Raw genomic sequence first — 19,187 nt, forward strand, 5'->3', positions numbered from 1 at the left:
CAGACAGACTAGACTATAAAGGATTTCAAAGCCAAAGAGAGGATTTTATATTTGATCCTGGAGATGATAGGGAACCAGTGGAGTTTATTGAATTTGGTGGGGCAGGGAGAGGTGGTGACATGGTGAGATCTTTGCTTTAGGAAAATCTCTTTGTTGGCTGAATGGAGCATGGACTAGTAGTGGAGAATAGCAGTGTCAGGCAGATCAACTAGCACAGTATTTCAATAGTCCAAGTGTAGGTAACGAGGACCTGCCCCAGGGTCGTAGCAGCATCAGAGGACAGAAGGGGGTGTATTCTAGATATACTGAAAAAGTGATATCAATAGGCCTTGGCAACAGATTAGATATAGAATGTAAGAGATATTGAGGAGTTGATAACACCTAGGTTGTGAGCCTGGGTGGCTGATGGTGGTGCTTAGTGGGAAAAGAAGTTCAGTTTTGGACATGTTGAGTTTAATGTGTTTTCTAGAATCCAGTTTGAGATGTCTAAGAAGCAGTTGGAGACATAAGACTGGAGATCAATAGAAAGCTTAGGGCTGGCTAAGTTTGAGAGATGATAACTAAGTCCATGGAAGCTGACAAGATCATCAAGTGAAGTAGTTTATTTTTTATTTATTTAATATTTGATTTTTTCTCCAATTACACGTGAAAACAATTTTCAACATTCGTTTTTAAAATTGGGTTCCAAATTCTCTCCCTCCCCATTCACCTCACTGAGAAGGTAAGCAATTTGATTTTGGTTATACATGTGTAGTCATGCAAAACATATTTCCATATTAATCATGTTGTAAAAAATAAACCTAAACCAAAATAAGAACCCAAGAAAAATAAAAATTAAAAATTAAAAAAAATGTGCTTCAATCTGTATTCAGACTCCATCAGTTTTTTCTCTGGGGATGGATAACATTTTGCATCATAAGTCCTTCCAAGTTGTCTTGGATCATTGTATTGCTGAGAATAGCTAAATCATTCACAGTTGATTAATCATCTTACAATTTTGCTGTTTTTGTGTACAATGTTCTCATTTCACTCATTTCACTTTGCATCAGTTCATGCAACTCTATCCAGGTTTTTCTGAGGGCATCATTTCTTATATCACAAGAGTATTCCATCACAATCATATACCACAAATACCACTAGAAAAGAGCTGCTATAAATATTTGGGCATAGTTCCAAATTGCTTTACATAATGGTCGAATCAGTAAGTGGAGTAGTTTAGAGGAAAAACAGAAGAGGACTCAAAACAGAGTCCTGTGGGATATGCATGTTTGGTGAGTATGATTTAGATGAGGGTCCAGCAAAGGAGACTGAGGAGTAGTCAGGTAGGAGGAGATGGTGTTGTCCCTAAAACCTAAAGAAGATAGAATCAAGAAGAAGAGGGTTGTCAACAGTGTCAAATGCTTCAGAGTGGTCACAAAGGATGAAGATTGAGAAAAGGCCATTGGATATGGCAATTAGGAGATCACTGACAATTTTGGTGTAATTGATGAGTTTGGAAGCCAGATTGAAGGGGATTAAGAGAGTGAGAAGAGAAGAAATGAAGGCACCTATTGTAGATGGCCTTCTCAAGGAGCTTAGCCATAAAAGGCAGAAGAGATAAAGATAATCTTGGGGATGAAAGGATCTAATGAAGATTTGTTTGAGGATGGGGAGACATGGGCTTGTTTGTAGACAATCGGGAAGAAGCCAGTAGATCGGGAGATTGAAGATTAGTAAGAACGGGGATGACAGAGGGAGAGGAAGAAGGAAGATTGGAATTGCTAGTGCAGGGAGAGGGGTTTGCTTTGGCACAGAGTAGGGTCATTTCTTTTTTTAAAGTTTTAATATTTAATTTTTTTTCTAATTACATGTAAACACAATTTTAAAACTTTGTTTTTTAGAATTTTGAGTTCCAAATTCTCTTCCATCCTCTTCCCCCCGCCATTGAGAAGGCAAGCAATTTGATATAGGTTATACATGTATAGTCATGCAAAGCATATTTCCATATTAGTCATGTTGTGAAAGAAAATATGGACAAAAAATAAGGTTAAAAAAAACCCAGTGTGCTTTGATCTGTATTCAAATTCCATCAGGTCTTTCTCTGGAGGTAGATAACATTTTTCATCACAGGTTAGGGCCACTTCTTCATTTGAGACAAGGTTAAAGAAAGGGATAATGACAGAAGGTTTCTGAGTGATATGAAATAAGAAAGAGGGGAGAAAAGGGAGCTCAGGGCAAGCAAACTCAATTTTTTGCCATAAAATATGAGAAAAAGTTCTCAGCTGAAAGGGAGGGGAGAGGGGGAGCCATAGGAGGTTTGAAGAGGGATGAAAGGTTTGGAAGTTTGGGATAATGTGGGATAGTGAATTGATAAAGGAGGTGAGAAGGAGGGGCAGCTAGGTGGCACAGTAGATAGAGCTCTGGCATTGGAGTCAGGAGGACCTGAATTCAAATGTGGCCTCAGATACTTGACACTTACTAGCTGTGTGACCATAGGCAAATCACTTAACCTTGATTGCCTAACTAAAAGAAAAAAAAGAGGCAAGAAGGGTTGCCTACCAGCAGTGAGGGCCCAGTTGAGCTTGCATTACATAAATTTGTAGTGGACCTGGTCAAAACAGTTGCATGATTTTCTCCACTTTGATTCAACAACACATAAGTAGGGGCAATAACAGCAGATGGTAGGATTGATTAATGACTAAGACTTGGCAGGGCACAATTATAGATATGATAAGAAGGCCAGGGCTGAGAGAGAAGAATATAGTGTAGAATTGAACTAGTTCATTAGGCAGCCAAGAAGAAGAAGAAAAGAAGAGAGAATGGCTAGTGCAAGGGGATGGGCTGAGAGAGAACTGAGGGATCAAGGGAATGAAGGTCAAGGTGTAGACAAAGAATAGAATTTGGAATAGGAAGGCAGAGGTAGAGTTGGAAGGCCAATAGATTGAATTTCAGAGTTCTTTAACATGGAGGTAGTATATTTGTGTATGATAGTAAGATCAAGGGTATGATCATCTTTGTGTGTGGCTGAGGTGTGGTGGAGGAGTAGGTCATGAGAAGGGAGTAGGCTGACAAATGGAACTGTTAGGGAGTATCAATATGTATGTTGGAGTTTCCTAGTTTGAGGATGGGAACTGGGGAAGAGAAGAAGGTTATGAATCAGATACAGAGCTTGAAGTATTTTGGAGGTCTGTAGACAGCAGTTGCCAGGATTTTGATTGAGTGGAAGATGTGGATTGTATGGACCTCAAAGGAGAAGAGGTTACTGAGTGTGGAGTTAGGGGGAGACCTGGAGGTGGCAATGAGCATCAAGGATTATTCCAACTACCCCACCTTGGGAGGAGTGAGTGGATAGTGCAGCCAGTACTGGAAAGGGTGGCCGGGGGAATTGTCATCAGACCTGGCGTCAGTGATTTCCAGAAGATGGAAAGAGTGGGAGAGAAAAGTATTTAGATGAAGGTAAGTTTGTTGCCTATGGAATAGGCATTTCAGAGGGCCCAGTGGAATGACTAGCATTTGGTTGGGACTTTGGAGCATGAAGAGTGAGGGGGATGGAAATAAGGAATTGGGTGGGGGATGGGGACTGGAGTCTATATAAAGAAAGAATAAACTGACATCTTCCCATTGTTTCTTTGAGTCATTGTTAGCCATGTTGAACACTGAAAGGAGACTCTTTGGAGCCCCAGAGTCCTGGTTGATGTCTTGTTTTCAGAATTCTCAGGCTTTTCATTCTTACCTAAACCCATAAAAACTCTGATCAGAAGCCTCTCCAAGAGCAAGAAAAACAGAAATCCAAGCACTCTGAGAATTGTGTACTGAACACATTTCACAGTTTACTTGAGCCTCTCTGATTCTTTGTCTTGGAGTCTGGAAAAAGAAAATGCTTTGGACAGCTGGGTTACACATATCAAGATAAGAACTAGAGCTCACCCCAAGTTTAATACCTATCCAACATAGTCTTCAATTTCTAAGGTGTTTTTTTTTAAACTTACCTTTCCCCTTTACCTCTAGTTGCCAAAACTATCCCACTTTCTTCCACTTCCATCCTGGCTTCTAGAAACTACAGAAAAGTTCATCAGGGATCTAAGAGAGAAGTCGAGTCACTAGACTAAGGAAGCTCAGGGGTCTGATATCGTGAGAATAGAGTCTAATCTTTTTTTAATTTTGTATGAGATATTCCTATAACCTTGGTGTCAACAACACCCATAGAACAGGAAAATCTCAAAGGTAGCTTGGAGAATTTCTCAGTGGCTTCCTTCTCTGACTCATTGCTGCTCCATTAAGCACAATAAGTCTTATTGACAGAGTAAGTAACTATAGCTCTTCTTATTGTGAATTAATACTGTAGGAGGACATGAGTAAGAGGCAACCCCAGGTAATTTAGGTAGCCCCACCCAGCTACACCACTGAGAAGTATGAAAGATATTGGGAAGGTATTGAAGTGTTCTCCCTAGCCACTAGAACTGTGGGAGATATCAGGATACAGGAAGATGCTGTTGGAGAGAGGAAAGTCCTCTATGAAATAATGTAGAGCAAGAAAAGAACAAAATACATAGTAATTGCAATCATATAAGGAGAAAAGCAACTGAGACTGATGGAGTGACTAAAATTAAAACTTTTTATTGAGTTATTGAAGGAAAAGTATTTGCCAAGTCAGTTTGATTATATTGATGTCCAATATTATTTATTAAATTATTTTTTAAAAATACAAATCTAGCAAGGTGAGATGGATGCCAGAAAAAAAAAATAGAAGGGCCCTAGTCTTGTGGGATGACTCCTTCTGAATCCTCTTCCTCATCCCTCTTTGGCCCCAGGGCTTTCAGAGTGGTGCTGTCAGGCAGTGTGGTAGAAAAGGGGGTAGAAAATGCTAAGGCTTGCACAATTCTTAAGACAGTCTAGTCTGTCCTCAGACAAGAATATAACTCTTGGTACTTTTAACATGAGATCTCTTTTCAATGACCAATGAATTGATATTATTATGGAACTGAGCCATAACTCTTTTGATGACCTTACTACAAATGAAACATAACTCCAAAGTGATGTTGGTCACAAAAGAGTATGATGACAAATATTTAGGAAAAAAACAGTTGATAATCAAGAAATGAAAGTGGTCAGAGGCTTGTGGACTGGTACACAGAAGTATCCTGCTGGGACATCATGAAGAATTTCTTAAAGAAGAAATTGGAAGGTATTTGATACAAAAAGCCTCATTAACACCCCCCCCCCATGAAATTGACTTCACTTAATTAGAAAACTGGCTAGTGGCATGTGAGTTTTCTTCAGAACAATCATTTATGTGCAAGCAGACCACAGAAAAAGGTTAAAACCAAATTATAGGAATGGATAGAGATGAAAAGGTACTACATTCTGCCTACCCATACTGTATTACCAACCTGATCTGTTTCAACAAGCTGTCAATTTCCCCAGACTGGGAAAAGACAAAAAAAAATTTGTTCAACATTATTTAGTCAAGGTGCTTACTGCCAACTTAAAATATGAATAAACTATAAAAAAAAATATGGTGGTGCAAGCTTGTAATCTCAAGGAGGCTGAGATTAGTAGATCTCCTGAGCTCAGGAGTTGCAAGCTGTAAAGGGCTAAACTGTAGATGGGTGTCTGCACTAAGCCTGGCATCAGCATGGTGAACCCTTCTTCAGGGGCAGGGATAAGAAGCAGGGAGATGAGCTTGCCTAAGGAGGGTTGAACTGGCCCAAGTCAGTGTCTCTCAGTGGGACTGGGTCCATGAGTAGCCATTGCACTTTCAGCCTTGGTGATATAAGGAGACCCAGGTTTGTTTTTTAAAAAATGTTAATAAATGACTGAAATGGAATTTTTCAGGGTGGGGGGGTAATCTCCAAATCTCAAAATTCAAGTTATATTTTAATTTAAAATAACTAATATAAAATTATAATAAAATCAAAACAGTGAATCCATCTGTCTATAATTTTCTACTATAGCCCTTAAAAATATGGTTGCAGTCAATATGTTTACATTGCTAACTTCAATTTTTTTCATTTAGATATGTCCATAATTTTCTGTATTTCTTTTAATTTTTTTCTCTTTCACTTTCATCGCCTTTTGATTTGACAGAGGATGACTGAGTCAAGAAAAGGCAGAGAACACATGAATCCACAATGGACATAAGCACCAGCTGGGAGTAGGGCTAGGAGGCTCCTGAAATAATTTAAAAAACCCCTAATCTTTTGAAAAATGAAATTTTGGATTAAATGGTCACTCCTTGGCCATTTTGACTACTGAAGATGTAGCAGAAATTCCTTGGCTTTGTATTTTGATTGGTATGTATTGGTCTGATTCTTTTTCTTCTATATTCTCACACGTGGCAGCGCCTAGTCACTCTTGTTATGGGCTTCACCTTTGGATCACATGTACTCTTCTACCATCTTAAGTATTGCCACCCTTTCCTTTCCTTTTTTTTTTAATGCAACAGGCGGTTTATTACAGTACATTTTAACTCTCACAATGGAGATTTTGAGATGTCCAGGGGTGGGGGCAACAAGGGAAAAGTGCAACCAAGGCAGCATGCTAACACCTCTACTTGGATGCCAGGGAAGGAGTATGACTAGGGCAGTTCAATGACAGGTAACACCCAGCTGTGTTTTATGTAGTGGGAACAGGTCCTTTCTGTGTGGATCTGTGAGAAGGCAAAATTCTCCTTTTTTCACTACTGTAAGAAGGTACAGATGAGTCCATTCCTTTTGTCAATGGGAGCTGCCTGAGCTGTTCTACCACATTTTAGGAGACAGTTTCTGAGTCCCTTCAGTTACTTTGCCTGCTTCTCATATGGTATTCAGATGGGTATTTTGGAAAGAAGGCTAGGTTTGGCATCAGACACTCTGCTGTTTAATGTGTGACCTTGCATGGGGTATTTAACCTCCAGCCTTAAGTCTCCTTGTCTGCATAGGGACGGGATTGGACCAGATGGCCTCTGTGGTTCTTTATATGATTCTTTGCCATTGTCCTTCCTCTTCTCTGCAGGCCAACGGGCTAGCGTCGAATACTGATGTTTCCATGAGTCCAGTACAAAGGATCTCCAGGTATCCACCTTCATGTGCTCTCCCCATCGGAAGGCAAGGGAGAAGGGAAAGGATTAAATATCTCTACAACAGCTGCTATGTGCCAGGCATGTTAGCATGCTGTGCCAAGCACTTTACAAATATTACCTCATCGGATTCTCACCGCAACCCCGGGAGGAAGGTGCTGTTATTATCTCTATTTTATAGTTGAGCAAACATGCTAAGTGACTTGCTCAAGGTCACATATCTCATAAGTGTTTGAGGCTACATTTAAATTCAGGTCTTCCTGACTCCAGGTCCAGCACTCTACCCATCGCACCACTAGCTGCCCTGAAGCATACTTCAGAGCTGCACAAGATAGGTGAGAACCAGGCATCTGGGACCCACTGCAAAACTACCAGCCAGGTGGTCAGTGTATGACTTCCTCCATGCATGCAGTCACATCTGGGCCACCCAGAGGCAGGTTAGCAGCACGAGACCCAGGACTAATTCTGACCCTGCCTCTGGCCCGTATTAGCTGTGTAACCTGAATGGATGCCTCCACCTCTCTGAAGGAGCCCATTTCCTCACCTGTAAAATGGAGATAACATCTACGGTATTTTCTTCGCTGAGTTGTGAATGCCAGTTTGTATTCTATTCAGAATTAGGCATGTGCCAGGGTCTGAAAAAAGGAATTGGAAGCCAGTCACATGCACACTCAGACATTGCTGGTGATGTGAATTGGTCCAGTTTTCTAGAAGTAGATTTGAACTGTCCAAGAGTCTCTAAATGGTTCACATCTTTTGATCCAGCAATCCCAATGCTGGGCATGGGCCCCAAAGAGGTGCAAGGCAGAAGGCCCCATAGATACCAAAATATGCATAGCAGCACTTTTTATAGTAGCAAAAAGATTAAAACAAAAGAGTACTTGATTGGGGAAGAGCTAAACACACTGTGGCATATGAATGCAAAGCAATAGCACAGAGACCTAAGAAACCAAAAATACATGGAATGCAGAAAAACATAAATAACTTCTATGAATGGACTAAGGGTAAAGGAAGCAGAATGAGGAGAATAAAACATGTGGTGACAATAGTAATGTAAAATTTTTTTAAAACCCTAAAAGAAAAGTGAACTCTGAAAAATCACAACCAACCTCTCCCCTTTCAGTAGAAAGGCAAGGACCTGCAGGCAAGGAATGTCTCTGTATATACTATTTGTATATATAAATACACACACAATATACACACATATACATGTATGTGTATAAATATGTAAAAATACTGTTTGAGCTATCATTGGTCTCATGTTTTTCTTTGTTACAAGAAGGGCTCAAATGGAGTTTGGAAATGACTGAAGTGGGAAAAGAAAAGACATTCATAAAACCAATTTAAGTCAGACATACAGGAGTTACTCTCACCACCCTTCGATTCAGATATCGCACTGTCTCTGAATTCCCTAGAGGCCGACAGTCAGTAGGCATTCCTGCTATCTGGCTGTCCAATTACTCTGGCCCTCCTCCAAATGCCTACTCTCGGAAAAAAACCTCACCTTGGAAAAATGACCTTCCCTGAGGTGCTCTCCTCCATTAAACATTCTCTGGTGTGTTAGTGGGTGCTCATAGCTCCAAAGTTTGAGAAACTTCCAGAGGACAGGTATCAGCTACTGGTCCTGTCCTTGTCACACAAAGGTGCTTCAGCCAGGACCAGAGAGACGTTACACCTGTGAAATCAAGCAGCCTGAGCCAGAAACTCTAGCAAAGATGGAACTGTGGAGCAGTGGTCAACTCCTCTCTTCCACTGTGGGAGCTGGAAAGAATATTTGACCCTCTCTTCCAGTTTGGCTTCTCCATAAAGTTCCCCATGCTCCCAATCTGCCCTTTGATCAATCTTGTTTCTGCCACACCCCTAACAACTCTCCTTTTTACAGCTGTCTCAGGCAGTGTCCCTGATGGGCCCTTAGGAAAGTTCACTACCCTTCTCCACTGCTGTTCGATCTTCAGGCTGCCTTTCTGTATAGATGGTACTGTGATTTGAAGTAAGGACCTTTAACTCAAAAGAGCTCCCCTGAAAGATGGAAATCTGAGATGGAACTCAAGACATCACCAATTTCAGATTCCTTCAGCCCAATTGACTCACACTGCCTGGAGAGGTATGAGGGGTGTCTCAGTTTCATAGTTACACTAATTAGGAGTGCAAATTAACTGTGCCAATGCATTCTAAGATGCAGTGAAGAAATGGGATGGAGGGATCAAGATGTAATTTGAAAGCCCAGAGCAGGGAAGAATTCTATGGAGAGCTATGCACAAGGACACCAACGTCTCTGGGACGGAGAGTGCCCCAGGAACCCTGAATGACTGTTTATACCTCATTGGTTTCCTCTCCACAGTTACTGTTAAATAACTGCCAGATCCACATTTCCATGAAGAGGTGGACAAACACCACTGACCCTTTGAGGGACCCTTTGCGGGACCCACTTTGTTTCTGGAACAACTTCCTACCATCCTCCCTCTATGTTCCCCCAAATAATAAGATCCATATTCACATACACTCCCCCCCAATCTTCTTTTAGACCCCAGTGAACAAGCTATCAATCAGGTCTCATGAGGATGGGCCATTGAGAACTGTCAGATGCACATCAATAAAAAACCATGTAAAGGGGTACTCACAATAGAGCTGCTTATAAATATCTCAGTGGAAATTCTGGTTGTTGGCATCTTTCAATTTTTTTTCTGTTGCCTTGCTAAATGTTTTAAGGAACAGATTCTTTTTTCTATCCTAGAAAGCTCAGAGTCTAAGAGCTGCTAGGTCTCATACCTGTGAACTTCTCACTTGGACTTCTATAGGTTTGTTGTAGAGAAGAGGCCAATGTTTGGAAATATCTTTTTTTCCTCTCAACTCCCAAATAAAAAACTAATTGTCATTATTCTCGATACATAAGTTAACAAGTCTTAAGCTTCCTGGCATTAATACTAAGAGCTTATCTCTTTTATAAGTCTCTGATGCCTGGACTAGTCCACAAGGCCTTTCCACATGCATCTTATTTAAAATATTTCTGTTAAGAATTAATTTTCTGATGCTAAATAGTTTTCCCATTAAGGGAAGGTTGTTTCATAAGCACTGAACTTCTAGAGTTTCTTTTCAGTATGAATTCTCTGATGTTGAAGCCCTCTTCCCTCATTGAAAGCCTTTCCACACACGACATTTGCAGGACTTCTATCTGGTGTGAATTCAGTTATACAGTAAAGCACAACCTGTGAGTGAAGGCTTTTCCACATTCCAGATATCTATGGGGCTTCTCCCCAGTATGAATTCTTTTATGTCTTGCAAGAGATGAGCTGGAGCTGAAAGTTTTCCCATATTCACTGTAGTTACAAGGTTTCTCTCCAGTATGGAAAGAATTCTCTGATGGAATTCTCTGATGACTTGTAAGGCTTCCCTGCACACTGAAGACTTTCCCACTTCTATTACATCTATATGGCTTTTCTCCAGAATGAATTTTCTGATGTACAATAAACGATGAGCTTTCACTGAAAGCTTTGGAACATTCACTACATTTACAGGGCTTCTCCCCAGTATGAGTTCTCATGTGTCTAATGTATTGCATGCTATAAATGAAAGCTTTCCCACATTCATTACACTTATATGGTTTCTCTCCATTATGAGTTTTTTGATGCTGAGCAAGACCTCCCTGTTTACTAAAGGTTTTTCCACATTCATTACATATATAGGGTTTCTCTTCAGTGTTAGTTCTCTCATGTAGATTAGAGAAGACTGATCACTGAAAATTTTTCCACAGTTGTTACATTTTTGGGTTTCTCTCCCACATGTATTTATTGATGTAGGTTAAGTGATGAGCTATTACTAAAGGCTTTTCCACATTCACTACATTTATAAAGTTTCTCTCTAGAATGAATTATTTAATGTTGTATAAGGCTGAAGACTGGTTGAAGGTCTTACCGCTTTTGTTATATTTATAAGGTTTAACTCCAGTGTGAATTCTCTCATGCTGAGTAAGGAACATTCTCCAGCTGAAGGCTTTTCCATGTTCACTACATTTATACAGTTTCTCTCCATTATGAATTTTTTGATATTCAGTAAGATGTCCTTTCTGGCTGAATGTTTTTCACATGTGTTACATTTATAGGGTTTCTTTCCTGTATGAATTCTCAGATATACAATAAGGCTTGCACGACTGTTGAAAGACTTCTCGCATTCATCACATTAATAGGATTTCTTTCTACTACGACTTTTGGGATGTAGAATATGACGTGAGTTATTACTGAAGGCTTCTGAATAATCATGAGACGTGGAAGGTGCCTCTCTAGAATGAATTGTCTGATGTTGAATAAGACATGCCCACTGAGTACTACTCTCACCACATGCATTAAATTTATAAGTTTTCATCCCATTTATGAAGCCTGGTGTTTAGTAAGGTATATTCTCTGGCTAAATTCACATATTCACTACATTAATAGGTTTTTTTTTTCCACTATGAATCCTCTGATGAAGAGCGAGGGAAGAGCTGCTTTGGAAGACTTTGCTACATTCAGTACATTTATGACGTTTCCCCTCAGCTTTAATTCTCTGACACTGAGGAAGGGCCACAGCATGGGAGATGGCTTTTTTATGTTCATGACATTTACAAGATTTTTCTGTAGCGTGAATTCTATGATGTAGTGTAAGCAGTGAATGGCTGCTGAAGCCTTTACTACATTTATTATATTTGTAAGGCTTCTCCCCAGTGTGAATTCTTTGGTGTTCAGTGAGGTGACCCCTTTGACTGAAAGCTTTTCCACTTTCACCACATTTATAGGGCTTCTCTCTAGCATGAATTCTGTGATGGGAGAGTGAGATGTGAGTGATTGCTAAAAGTTTTACCACATTCACTACATGTATATGGTTTCTTCCCACTGTGGGGTCTCCAGTGTTCAGTAAGGTGTCTTCTCTGGGTGAAAGCTTTTCCACACTCATTACATTCATAAGGCTTCTCTCCATTATGAATTTTCAGATGTTGAGTAAGGTATCCCCTTTGAATGAAGGCTTTTAAAAATATGTTACATTTATAAGTTTTCTCTCCAGTATGAGTTCTCTGATATACCACAAGCCCTATGTACTGAAGGAAGGCCTTCCTGCAATCATAACATAGGGTTTGGGTCCAGTGTGAATTCTCTGGTGTACAATAAGGACTGAGCTATTGGTGAAGCCTTTCCCACATTCATAACAGTTATATGGTTTCCCTCCAGTATGAAATCTGTGATGTAGAATAAGGGATGACATATTGCTAAAGATTTCTCCACATTCACTATATTTTGTAGGATTTCTCACCATTATGAATTTTTTTGATGTTCAGTAAGATATCTACTCTGAGTGAATGCTTTTTCACATATGTTACATTTATAGGGCTTCTCTTCAGTATGAATTCTCTGGTGCTGACTGAGATGTCCTCTTTGGCAAAAGACTTTTTCACATACATTTCATTTATAGGGCTTCTCTCTAGTATGAATTCTTTGATGTAGCATAAGTTAGGGAATCTGACTGAAGGTTTTCCCACATTTTGTAGGTATATATGGTTTATCTTCAGGTCAAATTCCGTGATGTTGAGTTGAGGTGTCACCTTTGCTGGAAGGTTTTGCCAAATTAATCAAATGCATCAAATTTCTCTAGTGGTTACTCTGTGATATTGAATAAGGTCTGAATGGTAACTGAAGGCCTTGCTTGCTTGTTCAAGCATTAATTATACGAGGTTTCCTTCCTGAGGAGATTCCTTTACAACTATTCAGGTCTGAAGACAATTTAAAGCTAGACTTTTTCTGAAGGTACATTCCTTTGTATTTCAAGGACTGATCTTTGACAGAGGTTTTCCTAAATATACAGTCATGGTCTCTTATTAGAAATTTTCTTTCCTTGCCTTAAGTCTCTCTTCTGGTTGCCCTGATGCCTGTTAAACCTCTGGTCATAATTACCCACTTCTCCAAATTTAAAGTCCTTGGAATTATCTCTTGAGAGTCTTTCCTGGGATGATTTTTCTGCTGAAATGCCTTTAGAATTATCTTCGTAGTTTTTGGACTACTGTTTTGGACTAAACAAGCTTGAGGGAGCACAGGAGACATCAGTAGATGGGGGAGGGAGGCCCCTGAAAAGGGGGACATTGTATAATCGAAGGGATTATAAACTGAAGAAAGGCCTCATCTTTCAAATTCAAGGAATGATTGGGAAGGAAGGTTTTTGGGGGGTTTTCGGTTTGTTTTAAGAACAGAGGACCTCTGTGTATATTTTAAATCACCAGCACAGAGGCTTCTTGACCCTTCCTCCAACAGCCTCTGCCGGCCTTCCCCACACTCTGGCTGGGAGATCAGCTCTGACTTGGAAGCTGGAAGCCTGAGGAAGACCAGGGGCCAATGATTCTCCAGCATCACCTCCCAGTGCAGCCTCTTCTGCACTCGGTCCAGGTGTCTTCACTCCTCCTGCTTGAAGGCCGCAGCTCCATCCTGGAACATCAGTGATGCCAGGGAACGGGGTTGAGGGGAGGGGCCCAGAGGTCACTCTCTCCTTGCTCTGACCTCTGCTCATCTTTCAGGGGAGGGCAGAGTCCCTGTCCTCAGTTCCCTGGGGCTTCTGTCCCACTCTCCCTGGTCCTCCTTCCCGCGGCTTCTGACTGGATTCACATCCTGCCCCCTAGGCCCAAAGGCCTCAGATTCTGCACCTCGTCCTCAGCCATTGCCCAAGAACTCTCCAGCTGCTGGGCATGCATCTCTCAACCATCCCCGTCACCCTTTCCACAAGCCAGAACTACACTTCCTCCCATCTGGGCATATTCTTTGTTACACATTTAACCACTGGGTGACCGTGCTTGCTCCTAACCTGATCTTGTTCAGCAGGCTGGATCCAGTTCTGAATCAATCTCACCCACCAGTGTGGAGGTGCAGGGTTGTGTGTGGGGAGCAGAATGCTAAACCCATTGTGTAAGTCCTTTTGCTCCCCAGCTCACTTTTCTCTCAGAGTAACAACACTGATGCATTAGTCTAGGGGATGTGGTTGGTATGGATTTACCCAATCAGAATCAGCTCTGAGTTTCTACCTTACTGACAAAACTCTGCCTCTTCTCTGAATTTCCTGTTTCACTGAGACCTAGTCTCAAGGCTATGGAGTGGCTCCCTATAGAGATATGAACACAGGTAGAACATGCTTGCCTGTGTATAATGTTTTACCCTTGGCCCAGGTGGAGTGCTTAGAGCTTGGTGGATATATTCTTACAGGACTTTTTCCCATTTTGTATGAATAAAGTTTGGTGGCCATGGCTGCTGACCTGTCGAAGTTATTTGGCAATTCATGCATGTAAAGTCCATCTGTAGTTCCAGTTCAGCCTCGGAGCAGACCCTCCAGTGCTCTCTTGGCCTAGCAATAGGGCTTAGCTCTGTGTGCTTCTCTGTGGGTTGAGTGCCCTGTGCACAAATTGACTCTCAGTCATAGATCCCCACCCAGTCAGGGTGCCACCCTCGTAGAATCATGGATAAGGAGACTCATTATCCAGCCCTAAATTGACATTGTCTCCATGTCAAGCAGCCTCCATCTCTTTCTAACTTAGATAATACATTGTAAAGTCACAGACACTGCAGGTCCCACTAATGATGGATTCAAAACTTTAATTGCCTCGGAGCTGGTTCAGAGACAGTGTTTTCTGATGATTTCATGTCACCCTAGTGCTAGTCAAACTAATGAATGGGCACCTCTTTGTCATCCATGCCAATAAGCCCAAAGAGCAGACACTTGATACAAATTGGATAAACCTAAATGTGACCTAGGTCCTCATGATACTTCCCCCTCACGTTAACCAATGCTGAGGAAAACATTTCCCTGGATCATCTAAAATGGGTATCACCTTGAAGTTGAAAGCACACTTGAGCTGTGAGGGCGCCACCTGAAGGGGCAGTGAGGCCTTCTTATTTTCCATTCTGATCACATGAATCTGGGCCACCTTCAGACCATCTGTCCCCTTAGTCACCATGAAAGTTCTGGACACTGATTGTCTGCCCAACTTTGTATGTGATTCAGAAAAGGCTGACCCTAGAGTACTGGACGTATTCTTCTGCTCAGGTGCAAGCCACCTTCAGCCATATTTTTCAGCTGCATCCAGCCCCAGAGTCCCCTCCCTAATACAAGGAGGATCAAGATATGTTTTGTACTGTCCAGTTAGATTTTGTGACCTCATGAAGGCTTTTTATTTTGATTGCCAACTTGGTCAATCAATCAATCAATCAATCAGCACTTTTTAAGTCACTACCATGTGTCAAGTACTGTACTAAGCACTGGGTATACAAAGACAAAAAGAATCCATGCTCTCAGCGAGTTCAAATTCTCTTATGTACAGTGTGTGTGTGTGTGTGTGTGTGTGTGTGTGTATACATACATATATGTATATGTACTTTTATATAGCACATACAAATCAAATGCACACAAAATTAATACAGTGTAATTTTTTTGGGAGGGGAGGAGAGACACTAACAAGTTGAGGAAGGATCAGAAAAGTGAACATTATGCAAAAGTGATATCTGAGCTGAGAGTCTGGTCCTAAGATACCCTGATTTTGACCAGTGGCATCACATCCTTTGTCAAGCTAGAGACAGTGGCTCTGAGGTAACTGTTAATCTAGACCTTTAACTCCCAGCTGGAGTCTCCACATTGTTAAAAAGAGGAGAGGGGAGCTGAGGCTTTGCCATGACTATAGAGCCCCAAAGTCCATTACACAGAACCAGTATCCCCTTAGCCTTTGAGCACAATCTAATGGACCAGTTGGCAAGGGCTATGACAGTCACCACATTGAACTTCTAGGGGCATATAAACTGGTACAGATAAGAAAAGACATTACAGGACAGATGGCATTCCAGTCTGACATACATGAATAGTGGGTCACACCATTCAAATGGAGCAATACCCCCATCATTTTTCAAAGGTTCAGAAATGTGGTGATTCAAGACCTGTTAGTTAGGAGAATAGTGGTTTATTTTGGTGAGCTATTCCCAGGATCCTTTGCACCACACTGAATTAGTCTGAGCTAATCTCGGACTCCAAAACCTTTGCCAGCATCTGCTATTAAGCAAATTGGAGAAATGCCAGTTTGTGAAGGAGGAGATAAAGTTCTTGGGGCATACCAAAAATTTATGTGGGGGCCATATTACAACTGGGTACAGGGACCAAAGGCTTCCATGGAAATTGTTCCTCAGCTTCACAGTGTACTAAAACCATTTCTGTATTCATTTCCCTTGATGATTGTGCTTCTGTGATCTGCTGAAGCACCTAAAATGAGGTTGCATCTATGATCTGTAGACCTAGTTCATACCAGTCCTTATCCTGATACGTACAGACTTACTGACACAATTCATTATGGAGATTGATGCATCTGCCTTTGCCATGGGAGCCATCTTTTAAGCCCACACTGTTTTTCCTCAGGCCCTGGCCCTTTAGATACTTCTTTCTTAACATGACCAGAGTAGGCAAGAACACTTCCCTAGATCATCTAAAATGGATATCTCCTTAAAGTTGAAGCCATACTTGAGCTGTGAGGGCACCATCTAAAGGGGCCATGATGCATTCTTGTCATCCATATTAATCCTAAGAATCTGGGGCATCTTCAGACCATCTGTCCTCTTAGTAAATGTTAGATCCAAGATCCACTGTGCTTTGTTTCTCAATGGCTTCAAAAGGTCATTTCTAGTTATTGGAATCTGTGGGTGGATTGCTGTGACAAAACCAGTGTTTTGGATATTAAATATAGCAATAACAAAAACATGCCTTCTATAAACCACAAACTTCACAGCTGTTCTGCCCCAACTGGAACAATATTCAGGATGTCCCTCCATGGGTCTTATCGTCTGTCCTCTGTGTAAGTGCCACACCTACCCCTGAGGGTTGAGTTGAGACAGGCTCCCAAGTGTCAATTTCAGGACAAGCTCACCTTTCACCCAATTGGACCTTTCAACTCTGCCCACTACCACTAGTCATCGATGGGTAGGAGAAGTACATTGTGTAGGACACCTTAGACTCCCAGAAACAACTGGCCTCCTCCAGACTAGCTTGCCAATGAGGTGATTTAGCTCCATAATGGCCAAGACAGGAGCAGATTAGACTGGATCCCATTTGAGAAGTGGCTCAGTCATTTCAACTGATCTGCAACTGCTTGCTGTTGCTCAAAATCAACTTTAAAATCACATTTTTTCCGGTGATTCTCTATCACACTAAATTAAGGGATACTATGATTGGGGAAGAATCAAAACTATAGGTACCCCAAAGGACAAGAGAAAGATACATGGTGGTGGGCAAGGGCTATAGGTAGCCTGCTGTGTGTTATTGAGGATGAACTGAATGTAATAAGCAGTTTGAAGGCTATCCACAAAGACGTGCATGGCTGGAAAGAGAGGTGGGACATTTGCGTTGTGTGAGACGTGACATTTAGACTGCTCCAACATTGCCTTGGGGTCCCCAGAACATTAAAATATTCAGACAATTGCCTTTTGGGAAATCATCATTTGATTGATTGACGGAATGAAAGAGTTCAGTAATTGTCATGTCAATTCTAAATTGGAGGGTGCAGGCTTGTCCAACGTTACTGAAAAGGTAATAGCATTCTACAGAGATTGATGGTCACTGGGGTCACTCCAAGCTCGCCAGAGTGAGCCATGAGCTGCTTCCTGAATCCTACCCTTTTGCAAAGTTGTCTGGACACTTAGATGTAGTACAGTTGGAGTAGGAGTATCATCTATCAACTACCTAAGGAACATGAAGGATATGGAGACAAGAGGGCTTGGGATTCTGAAAGACTTCCCCTCTCCTTGGACTAACCTCAGCCCCTCCCTATGAAGCAGAGACATGAAAAGGAGGCACTGCCAGATATAGAAACCATCAGCCAAGCCTCCTAAGCCATGGAAGGTGAGAGTTGGGTATTTTCTCTGGGGAAGGAGAGGAGCTGACCTGGCCTAATCATGCCCAGGAAGATGCGAGGGGGGGAGGGAGAGGAAGACCCTAAAGGGATTTGTGGGGAGGTGTAACAAGGACAGCTCTGATGAGTGTTGAAAAAAGTTGCTGATGGCTATATGCTTGCTGAGGGCATCATTCAGGTCACCCATTATGGCAGAAAATCTACAGATGTTCCAATCCCTGCCTGCCCTCTTTGTGTTTATATTTAAATGTAGGGGGACTGCATATGTAACATTAACAGAGCTGGGGCTATAGGTATCCACCTCTTTTTCCATTTTTCTTGACTTTCCATAGGCTGCAACCAGTAGAAGAATGATGAGTAGAACTAGAAAAGTAGTCTAGCTCCAATTTCCTTGAGGAAACTGAGTCCTAGCAAAATTGTACAGTTCTCTGGCCTGTGCCAGAGAAATGATTTCTCTCTTATTTTGTTGACAGGGGACTGTGACAAACCAAACCTTATCTCTGATTTGAGCAACTGTGTTTGTGGGAACTATGGATGAGATCACGTTTACAGTCCAGTTCCCAGGAGAGATCTAGACTTGATTAGGATGCAAAGGCTCAGGGACCACTCTGGGGGTGGAAAGTAGACAAGGACCTTGGGAGGCTAGAGGAAAGTTGTTGGGGATGGGAAGGGGTAACATAGAGTGCACCCTGGAGCTCCAGGTTCAAGTTTCAGTCACAGAGACCAAAGAAATATTACATAACAGGCTTGAGTGGTTTTGCTATGGAGGAGACAGTGGTGTGAACTGGGGAGTTTCCTTTGAAGACAACCTCCCCAAATGGAAACCTGGGCTGAGAAGGGAAGGAGAATGTGAGGCAGCCCTTCTCACCAAGAACTTCTGATGTCTAAAAGCAAGAGGTGGTTGACCAAGAAAGGGTGTTGTCTACTGGAAAGAGTGAAGCTAAGAGCTTGTTCATTTGATTTCTCAGAATTTGTGAATGAATAACTAAGTAAGGCCTTCTCTCCATCTTTAGATTCATTCTTCTTCTCCTTCTCCTTCTCTTCTTCTTCCTACTCCTGTGTCTCCTCAGTATCTGCCAGCGGAAAAAAAAATCAATGAAGCTGGAGCACCTCCTGAAGGCAGGTGCTGAGGCTGGTTTGGGATGAGTCCAGAAGTTGCCTTGGATGTATGAAGGGAAGGCAGGTGAGGGGAGGACACTAGATTCTCCTTCCCAAAGTGTATCTGCGGTGAGCCTACAGACTGACTCAGAGACTACCCTGAAA

At 41.7% G+C, this 19,187-nt stretch overlaps 1 pseudogene; it reads right to left on the reverse strand.

Annotated features, from left to right (window-relative positions):
• Positions 1-10,116: 10,116 nt before the first annotated feature.
• LOC114053359 lies at positions 10,117-14,996 on the reverse strand (annotated as a pseudogene).
• Between the last annotated feature and the right edge of the window lie 4,191 nt (positions 14,997-19,187).

The sequence above is a fragment of the Vombatus ursinus genome, unplaced genomic scaffold (genome assembly GCF_900497805.2).
Source record: "Vombatus ursinus unplaced genomic scaffold, bare-nosed wombat genome assembly UNPS02014811.1, whole genome shotgun sequence".
NCBI lineage: Eukaryota > Metazoa > Chordata > Mammalia > Diprotodontia > Vombatidae > Vombatus > Vombatus ursinus.